Below are 10,338 nucleotides of genomic sequence, written 5' to 3'. Positions count from 1 at the left end.
AACTGGTAATCCTTCAAATTAGGGCTTAAAATGAGTTTAACAAAGGACAAATAAGACAACCTCAGAATGCCAATTTGTTGTTAGGAGTTTCTTTTAAAAGGCATAAGAATGGAGTTTCAGGAACTCTTCAAACCATAAAAGAATATTTTTAAGTTTGTAGAACTTTTTTTAACAACTCAGACATAGTTAACATTCTAATTTCAGAAAGTAGGACAAGGAAAAATAATCAAGCCCAGGACTGTACAAACATAGCTGGGACACTAAGTATTTGCAGGAGGGAGGGGGTCTTAAAATGGCAGTGTTAGTAAAGTTAAAAGTCCAAAAATTAATTTGAACAGAAACATTCCACTTAAAAGAATGACCCATGGGGAAACAATCCTCCTACTTGAAAATGAGTTGACATAAGGCTCTGGAAACCCTACTCTCTACCCTGGCAATATTTATTTCATCTGTCGGATACGTGGACTAAATGGAATTCACAAGATGGTTGAATTGTAGCCATATATCTAAACAAATAACTGGTACCTTGGCAGGAGGATATAAACATTAAAAAATTTTACATCCATCTTATTTGGGAGTTCCATCAAGGCAAAAGAAGTTCCATTTACATAATACCAAAAGCTCAATAAGAATCCCTTGATAGTAACCAAGATTATAATAGCTGATACACCATTTTATCTACCTTTCTTGATTTTCAGCTGTGAGGGAAAAATCTGAAATTATTTTTCTAGAATCCATTTTTCCTCATGGCATAAACTGTTAAAACTCAGAAGAAAAAGACCCAGTAAAATTAAATTACTAAAATCAGGTCTCTATTCAGTCACATTGCAAAAACAAGAATCTTGGACATTGGAAGCACACCATTGGAAATCTAATGTGAGGAAAGATGTCTCATGCAGCACAGAATTAATTGGGGCATAACTGTCAGTTGATTGACTGGTTTCAAAACTGGTTTTATCCTAGGTTGCTGAGACTGTAGTATAATTAATCATTGGGAAAAGTCTGCAGATTGCTGGACTTCATTCTGAAGGGCAATGTTCCAGCTGTGAAATACATCATAAAAAATACCAGAAAAGACTGGTGCTAGATTTTGGAAAGGGACAATTAGGGATCTAACTTGACTGTAGGATGAGGTTTTGAAGAAATAATTCTTCCCCAAGGGAAAACGTGGGGGAATATAGAGGTTAATTTTATAGGTCCCATCAAATGGAGTGGTGTCTTAATAAGGTTTTTGCCAGGGAGTGGAGAAAGCAACGTTAAGTTCTTTTTCTCACAGGGAGAAAAACAGAGTAATCCAGGAAGCCAGAGCATCCCTGGCCTAGAGTCAGAGGAGCAAGGGACTGATGGGAAAAAATGAGACAGATGTCTGTTTCTAATGGAACCCTGGCATTTTCTGGAGACCTGATCTGTTTTGATCAATTTCCGCCTGAACCACGTAAGATAAGGAAAGTAAGGAATCCTTTTTACAAGAAGATGCTCCTATTATTTTGTCTGAAATGTAGGCGACTCCAATTAGCTATAATCATAAACCAACTCAGTTTTAATTAGCATTAGCATTTTCCCTTCAAAAACAAATATATCCATTGGCTGCCGTAAGCAAAGCAAATTTTCAGATGGAACTTTTCTCTAAAATGATCAAACCATTCAATCATTTGTTAAACAAATATTTATTAAATGCCTACCATGTGCCAGGCATTATGACTTCAGTTAAAAATTGTCCTTAAGGATGCTGGGAATATTGTATGCAGGATAGATGAAAAGCTGGAACAGTTTTCATCTTTTGGGGAAATTACAGATTCCTCTGTGGTATGAGAAAATCTATTAGGCCACTTTTCAGAACAATGCATATATGCTTTTAGTGAATTGAACTGTGATCCTCCAGAAGATACCCAGGTCCTAACCTCTAGTACCTGGGAATTTTGGAAATAGAGTCCTTGCAGATGTAATTAAGTAAAGAATATCAAGATAGGGTCATCCTGGAATTAGAGAACAGAAAAGGAGAAGACCCAGAAACACTGAGAAGAATATCATATGAAGACAGAGGTGGAGATTGGAAGTATGCTGCCACAAGCTAAGAAATGCCAGAGATTACTGGAAGCCACCACCAGCTAGGAGAGAGGTGTGGGATGGATTCTCCCTCAGAGCCCCCAGAAGGAATCAACCTTTCTGACACTTCGGTTTTAGACTTCTGGCCCCCCACACTGTAAGAGAAAAAATTTCTGTTGGTTTTACCTAATTTGTGTTAATTTGTCATAGCATCACACAAAAACTAATATGATCCCCTTACATGCAATATTTCACATAGAGTATCAAACCCTATGCTTGGACTCCCCAAGGGTCCAAGAAGACTCAGTGAAGAACATATAAATTAGAAAATGTCCAGAGGACTGTGACTATGAGGGGTTTGAGGGAAACCTGCAACTGTATCATTTGTGGTAAAGATCAACCAGGAACATTTAGCCAGCAGAGGAGATGAGAGGCTTGATGACTCTCCTCAAATATTTGGAAAACTGTCGAATCTATGTGACCTCATAGATGGGTGGGCATATAATTTATCATCCAAAATGAGGCATTTCTGACAGTTAAAAGGAGAGATTATTACTAATTATGCTGGGCCAACAGATTCATATAAACCAAGACTGTCCTGAATCAAGTAGGACGTATGGTCCCCCTGCACACAGGATATAGACAGGATCAAAGGATGCGATAGAGAAAGAAAGAGAAACACAATTTGGCTCAAAACAAGGATGAATTTCTCAAGAAAATAATCCAACCTCTTACTAGGTTTGTCCTAGTAGAGACTAGGCAATCACTTGGCAAAGAAGTTTAAAGGAGCAGCATTTTGTTTCAAGGAGACCTCTGAAGTTACTTCCTAGTTTGAGGTTAAATGTTCTGTGATTCTAGTCCAGATTTGAATTATACCATTTTCAATACATACTCCTGGAATGACAATGTATCAAGAACTGATTTTGAATTCTGCTTCTGTCATTTTTCAATTATAAGGTCTTAGCAAATACATTCAACTACTTTGAGCCCCAGTAATATCTATTTCAAAGGATGGTTATGAGGTTTAAATGACAAAACACATGTAAAATTCAGCACAGTGTCTGACATATTATAGGTGATCAATAAATAAACGTTCCTTTCACCTTAGTAAATTGTAAATATAAAACTACATATATATTTTAACTATGTATGTATAACAAACATATTTGCTATTTAGTTAATTGAGTTAATGATAACCCTTGAGTTCTGGAGAAATCGTTATTGCTTAGTTTTTCTTTTAGAGCTCTGGAAGTAGAAAATGATGTTTTTCACATGTGCTTGAGGGGAGGGAGGGAGGGAGGAAGGGAGGGAAGGAATGCAGGAACCAATGAACAAATGCATGAACAAATGAATGAATGGGAGAAAAAAGGAAGAAAGAAGAGAGGGAAGGTGGGAAGGTGGGAGGAAGTGAGAAAAAGAAAGAAAAGAAACGAAGAAAAAAGTTCATAGTGATCCTTTTGTTACACTGAGAACAACTTCCCCATGAAGATTTTAACTGGCATCAAAGAGATATAATCTGATTCAGAGTGAAGTGTATAACTAATGTCCTTCAACCCCCCATGACAATTCCTATAATGTTCTGAATAGATTTGTATGTGAATACCTCGGCTACCGTGCAGTGATTTGTCCTCAGCTGAAATAAGACATAAATGCCTTGGGAACAGTTCATTCTGGTTATCTGGAATATGTTTTTAGCAACTTAAATTTCTATCAGCCAGCCTTCAGTCAGTCTACTGCTTTTAAGGGCTCTAATCAAGACAATAGTTAGGAGGCATAGATGATACATTTGTCCTAGTTTTCAGGATCCTCACGAGGATCAAATGGGATAATGAGTGAAAAAGCTTTAAAATCTTAATTGCCATAGAGTGGAATATTCTATTAATAATAATGAGAGTCAATAATGACAACAATTCTGCTGGAAAAACTCAGGTCTCCTTGGCAGCAGGAACACAAGGTGTATACTTCTGACCCAGGGGCATAAGGAGAATCCAGCTCTGCCCTGAAAATGTAGGGCAGCTGAAGAACACATGGGATAACTTTGAAGATGACTCCAAAGCAGAAGACCAAAAGCTCTGTCACTGACAATTTGAAAGAGACAAAGTTGTTGGGGATTTGAAGTACATCAGATATAAAACCACTGGCTTCAAGACACAGGAGGCCAAGCATTGATAACCTGCACCAGGCCTGCTACAGGCTGCAGGCAAGATATCAAGCATCATGCAGGTGACCATGAGTGGCCAGGGTCCCTGGCACTTTTCTAGCTTAGCTCAATGGCACCGACCTCCTCCCCCTACTCCTTCCCATGGACCATGCACTAAATGGCAGGATAACGTATTGAAAGATTAAAGTGTGCATGTTCTGCCTACATATTCCCTCCCCCTCATTTCTAACGGCAGCCAGCTTTGTAATTATGGCCTCAAAGATTTGGGCAGAGCCAAAGCAGAAGCAGCCAAATGTTGAGAGCTTTTTCTGCTTTTATTTAAAACAAAATCTCTAGAACGATTATGCCAGGGAAGTATAAGAAAGTGGAGAGGGCACTGGAAAAACTATGAGCACTCTAGGATTGACTGAGGAGGGGGAGAGAGGTCTGACAGGCCTTGTGGTGCAAACTTGTAGCAGCTCATACAGGGGAAAGATTTCCAAGGGAGTGTGCTGCCTTTTGAGCATTTAGAGAGCCATGAGCCCAGGCACCAGGGTTCTTAGTCTCTCCAAAGACAAAGATGCATGTGTCCAAGCAGCAGAGATGCCCAAGCTTAGGGAACCATGAACTTAGAAAAGGAATATCCTCATGATAAGTGGCATGGACTAAATATCCAATAACCAGAGGATTCCCCACAGCCTTGAGCTAGGTAAGATCCAAGGACTTTGCCCAGCAAAGAATGAAGAGCCTCAAAAATGACTGAGATCTGATGGGCTGAGGTTTGGTGTTTGAATTCAGTTGGTTTAAATGAACAATTTTGCATGTGATCATCTTTGCCCATGTAAGTGTGTAAACTGAGAGCTATATCTCGTTATACTGACCTCTGACTTCTGAAGTCATGGCCCTGCTGCAGTATTTCACTCAATCTTAGACTTCCCTGATATTTGATACATTCACCTTTCCCTTTACTCCGAATCAGAACACAGGTGTCTCAGTGTGGCAGGTTCCAGCATGGAGATAGCTGTCCAAGGGACTTTACAATGAGGTGGGAATGAATGAACATGAGGTTGAACTCTCTAGAATAACTGAATCTCAACTTACATAGTTTTTATGAAGAACATTTACTAGTGTTCAGGATGCATCTCAGACATCCTATCCCAATCTTCCTCAATTTCCTAATACCTAGTTAGGTGTCCCCTGTTTCTTGTTCCCTGGGAACTTGTGCCTATTCCTATCATGACACTTACCATTACATGCAACTGCCTATTTGCCTCTCTGCTTCTCTGTTTCTCCACAGGATTGTGTGTATCCTAAGGGCAGGGACTGGGTGTCTAAACGCTAAAATCTCCAAATAGTACTTCAGCATAATAAAGTTCTATATTGTGAATGAATATAACATTGTGAAGGGTACCCCTTGCCTAAAGACTCTATTGGACACTTCTGAGAGGATACTGACAAATAGATTAGAGTTATGAGGAAAAAATGACACTTCACCAAATGGATCTAGACAGGAAATCCTGTTATTAATAGCATCTCAATTTGGGGGGGATGGTACTGATCTTTTTGCCTAACTTGAAAACCAAAGTTAGACTTGAGAAACAAAAATTCATCAAGTTCAGTTCTTAAACACATACTAACCTCAGTAAATGTTTAAAGAAGGAGAGGAAGATGAAATAGGAGGAGGAGGAAGGGGAGGAAAAATACACACAATATTATTCCCAAATTTTGAGTGTCAAGTTTCTACTGAAATTGAAAATTTTGGGTGTGAATTTCAAATTTTCAGTGAAATTAAATACAAGGAAAACACTTGAAGTCTGGGAATGAAATCAATCAGAATTCAATGATTTTCTAGATAATAACATATCCCTCCAACGCTTATTTTTATTGAACTCTTAGTTCTTATTCAATATTATGGATATTTGTAAGCATTTTTATTGGCATTCACATGTTATATGGATAATTTTTCTACCTTTCAACACTAGTGAACTGTAAAAGGAAATCTCGGGCTCTTTAGCAACTGATTCTCACACCACATTTGTTGTTATTGTTAAAGCTGTTCATTTTCACAGCATTATAAGAAAAATGTGATCCAGGATGAAACCTGGCTTGTAAAGTCACAACTTACAAGTCAATTTTAAACATAGTCTTATCATCTATTCATCCCTTTGTAACATGCCATTCTATGAATCAAGTATAGATGTGAGAATTTTAGATGCCTTTTGCAATTGCATCACCAACAAATGGTTTGTTTAAAAATACAGTTGTAATTTTAAAAGTACACATGCTTCATAATATTTTAACACCCCTTGACTTGTGAGGTAGAGGGAACAAAAAAAGCAGTTCTTTTTTTTTTTTAACTTCTGAAAAATACCTCCTCCATTAAAACCTTTTTGTTCTTGAACCTCAAACTTTTTCCTAAGCCAATAGTTTTCAGTCTCTTTTATGGCAATTGAAACTCCCTTTAGAATTATGTTTTCTGCAGAATAACCTACACCGAACAGGTGAAAGCAGAGCTGCTCTGATTGAGACAGAGGATTTGAAGCCCTGCAGGTAGGGCTACCTCCAGCCTCATCCCATGGCCTCTGAAGGGAGTGAAAATGGTGCCAGTTGCTTCAGGACACTCCTGGTTTGCACCAGGTGTTCCAGCATAATAATTAATAGTCCCCCCTTCCACACTCATAAACTGTATGGTCACCAGGCTTCTGAAGCACTGCCACGGAACAGAAGAGCTCCATAGAAAACTGATGAAAACCACTGGTCTACGACTGATCTAGAAGTCAGATGACAGAACTCTCCTATTCTTTTTTTTTAATTAATATTTTTTCTCTCGAGGCTTTCGGGAAGATGGCGGAAGAGTAAGACATGGAGATCACCTTCCTCCCCACAGATACATCAGAAATACATCTACACGTGGAACAACTCCTACAGAACACCTACTGAACGCTGGCAGAAGACCTCAGACCTCCCAAAAGGCAAGAAACCCCCCACGTACCTGGGTAGGGCAAAAGAAAAAAGAAACAACAGAGACAAAAGAATAGGGACGGGACCTGCACCAGTGGGAGGGAGCTGTGAAGGAGGAAAGTTTTCCACACACTAGGAAGCCCCTTCGCGGGCGGAGACTGCGGGTGGCGGAGGGGGAAAGCTTCGGAGCCGCGGAGGAGAGCACAGCAACGGGTGCGGAGAGCAAAGCGGAGAGATTCCCGCACAGAGGATCAGGGCCAACCGCTACTCACCAGTCCGAGAGGCTTGTCTGCTCACCCGCCGGGGCTGGCGGGGCCTGGAGTTGAGGCTCGGGCTTCGGTCGCAGCGCAGGGAAAGGACTAGGGTTGGCGGCGTGAAAACAGCCTGCAGGGGGTTAGTGCACCACAGCTAGCCGGGAGGGAGTCCGGGGAAAAGTCTGGAGCTGCCGAAGAGGCAAGAGACTTTTTCTTCCCTCTTTGTTTCCTGGTGCGCGAGGAGAGGGGATTAAGAGCGCTGCTTAAAGGAGCTCCAGAGACGGGCATGAGACGCTAAGGCTGCTGCTGCCGCCACCAAGAAGCCTGTGTGTGAGCACAGGTCACTATCCACACCCCGCTTCCGGGGAGCCCGTGTAGCCCGCCACTGCCAGGGTCCCATGATCCAGGGACAACTTCCCCGGAAGAACGCACGGCGCGCCTCAGGCTGGTTCTACGTCACGCCGGTGTCTGACGCCACAGGCTCCTCCCATACTCCACGCCCCTCCCTCCCCCCGGCCTGAGTGAGCCAGAGCTCGCAAATCTGCGGCTCCTTTAACCCCGTCCTGTCTGAGCGAAGAACAGACGCCCTCAGGCGACCTACATGCAGAGGCAGGGCCAAATCCAAAGGTGAGCCCCTGGGAGCTGTGAAAACAAAGAAGAGAAAGGGAAATCCCTCCCAGCAGCCTCAGAAGCAGCGGATTAAAGCTCCATAATCAAACTGATGTACCCTGCATCTGTGGAATACATGAACAGACAACGAATCATCCCAAACTGAGGAGGTGGACTTGGAAAGCAAGATTTATGGTTTTTTCCCCTTTTCCTCTTTTTGTGAGTGTGTATGTGTATGCTTCTGTGTGAGATTTTGTCTGTATAGCTTTGCTTCCACCATTTGTCCTAGGGTTCTATCCGTCTGTTTTGTTTTTTGTTGAATTTTTTTTCTTAATAATTATTTTATATTTTAATAATTTTATTTTACTTTATCTTCTTTCTTTCTTTTTTTCCTTCCTTCCCTCCTTCCTTCCTTCCTCCCTCCCTCCCTCCTTTCTTTCTTTCTACTTCTACTAATTCTTTATTTCTACTTTTTCTCCCTTTTATTCTGAGCCACGTGGATGAAAGGCTCTTGGTGCTGCAGCCAGGAGTCAGTGCTGTGCTGCTGAGGTGGGAGAGCCAACTTCAGGACACTGGTCCACAAGACACCTCCCAGCTCCACATAATATCAAATGGCGAAAATCTCCCAGAGATCTCCATCTCAACACCAGCACCCAGCTTCACTCAACGACCAGCAAGCTACAGTGCTGGACACCCTATGCCAAACAACTAGCAAGACAGGAACACAACCTCACCCGTTAGCAGAGAGGCTGCCTAAAATCATAACAAGTCCACAGACACCCCAAAACACACCAACAGACGTGGCCCTGCCCACCAGAAAGACAAGATCCAGCCTCATCCACCAGAACATGGGCACTAGTCCCCTCCACCAGGAAGCCTACACAACCCACTGAACCAACCTTAGCCATTGGGGACAGACACCAAAAACAACGGGAACTACGAATCTGCAGCCTGCAAAAAGGAGACCCCAAACACAGTAAGATAAGCAAAATGAGAAGACAGAAAAACACACAGCAGATGAAGGAGCAAGATAAAAACCCACCAGACCTAACAAATGAAGAAGAAATAGGCAGTCTGCCTGAAAAAGAATTCAGAATAATGATAGTAAAGATGATCCAAAATCTTGTAAATAGAATAGACAAAATGCAAGAAACATTTAACAAGGACCTAGAAGAACTAAAGATGAAACAAACAACAATGAACAACACAATAAATGAAATTAAAAATACTCTAGATGGGATCAATAGCAGAATAACTGAGGCAGAAGAACGGATAAGTGACCTGGAAGATAAAATAGTGGAAATAACTACTGCAGAGCAGAATAAAGAAAAAAGAATGAAAAGAACTGAGGACAGTCTCAGAGACCTCTGGGACAACATTAAACGCACCAACATTCGAATTATAGGGGTTCCAGAAGAAGAAGAGAAAAAGAAAGGGACTGAGAAAATATTTGAAGAGATTATAGTTGAAAACTTCCCTAATATGGGAAAGGAAATACTTAATCAAGTACAGGAAGCACAGAGAGTCCCATACAGGATGAATCCAAGGAGAAACATGCCAAGACACATATTAATCAAACGGTCAAAAATTAAATACAAAGAAAACATATTAAAAGCAGCAAGGGAAAAACAACAAATAACACACAAGGGAACCCCATAAGGTTAACAGCTCATCTTTCAGCAGAAACTCTGCAAGCCAGAAGGGACTGGCAGGACATATTTAAAGTGATGAAGGAGAAAAACCTGCAACTAAGATTACTCTACCCAGCAAGGATCTCATTCAGATTTGATGGAGAAATCAAAACCTTTACAGACAAGCAAAATCTGAGAGAGTTCAGCACCACCAAACCAGCTTTACAATGACTGCTAAGGAGCTTCTCTAGTCAAGAAACACAAGAGAAGGAAAAGACCTACAATAACGAACCCAAAACAATTAAGAAAATGGGAATAGGAACATACATATTGATAACTACCTTAAATGTAAATGAACTAAATCCTCCCACCAAAAGACGCAGATTGGCTGAATGGATACAAAAACAAGACCCATATATTTGCTCTCTACAGGAGACCTGCTTCAGACCTAGAGACACATACAGACTGAAAGTAAGGGGATGGAAAAAGCTATTTCATGCAAATGGAAACCAAAAGAAAGCTGGAGTAGCAATTCTCATATCAGACAAAATAGACTTTAAAATAAAGACTATTACAACAGACAAAGAAGGACACTACATAATGATCAAGGGATTGATCCAAGAAGAAGATATAAAAATTGTAAATATTTATGCAACCAACATAGGAGCACCTCAATACATAAGGCAAATACTAACAG

The 10,338-nt window shown here is 40.8% G+C and overlaps 1 long non-coding RNA gene across 1 annotated transcript in view; it reads left to right on the top strand.

The window, feature by feature from the left end:
- The window catches only part of LOC149748050 (uncharacterized), a 153,119-nt gene extending 144,165 nt beyond the window's left edge, over positions 1 to 8,954 (top strand). The window contains exon 3 of the long non-coding RNA XR_016394998.1: positions 7,019 to 8,954. This is a non-coding gene — a long non-coding RNA (uncharacterized LOC149748050). The remainder of the gene's footprint in view (positions 1 to 7,018) is intronic.
- The last annotated feature ends 1,384 nt before the right edge of the window (positions 8,955 to 10,338 follow it).

This window comes from Delphinapterus leucas, chromosome 11 (genome assembly GCF_059928025.1).
Source record: "Delphinapterus leucas isolate spDelLeu-1000000601 "Yukka" chromosome 11, BTC_Dleu_Yukka2, whole genome shotgun sequence".
Lineage (NCBI taxonomy): Eukaryota > Metazoa > Chordata > Mammalia > Artiodactyla > Monodontidae > Delphinapterus > Delphinapterus leucas.
Note: the sequence above shows the minus strand (reverse complement) of the source record. Positions and strands in the feature narration are given on the sequence as shown.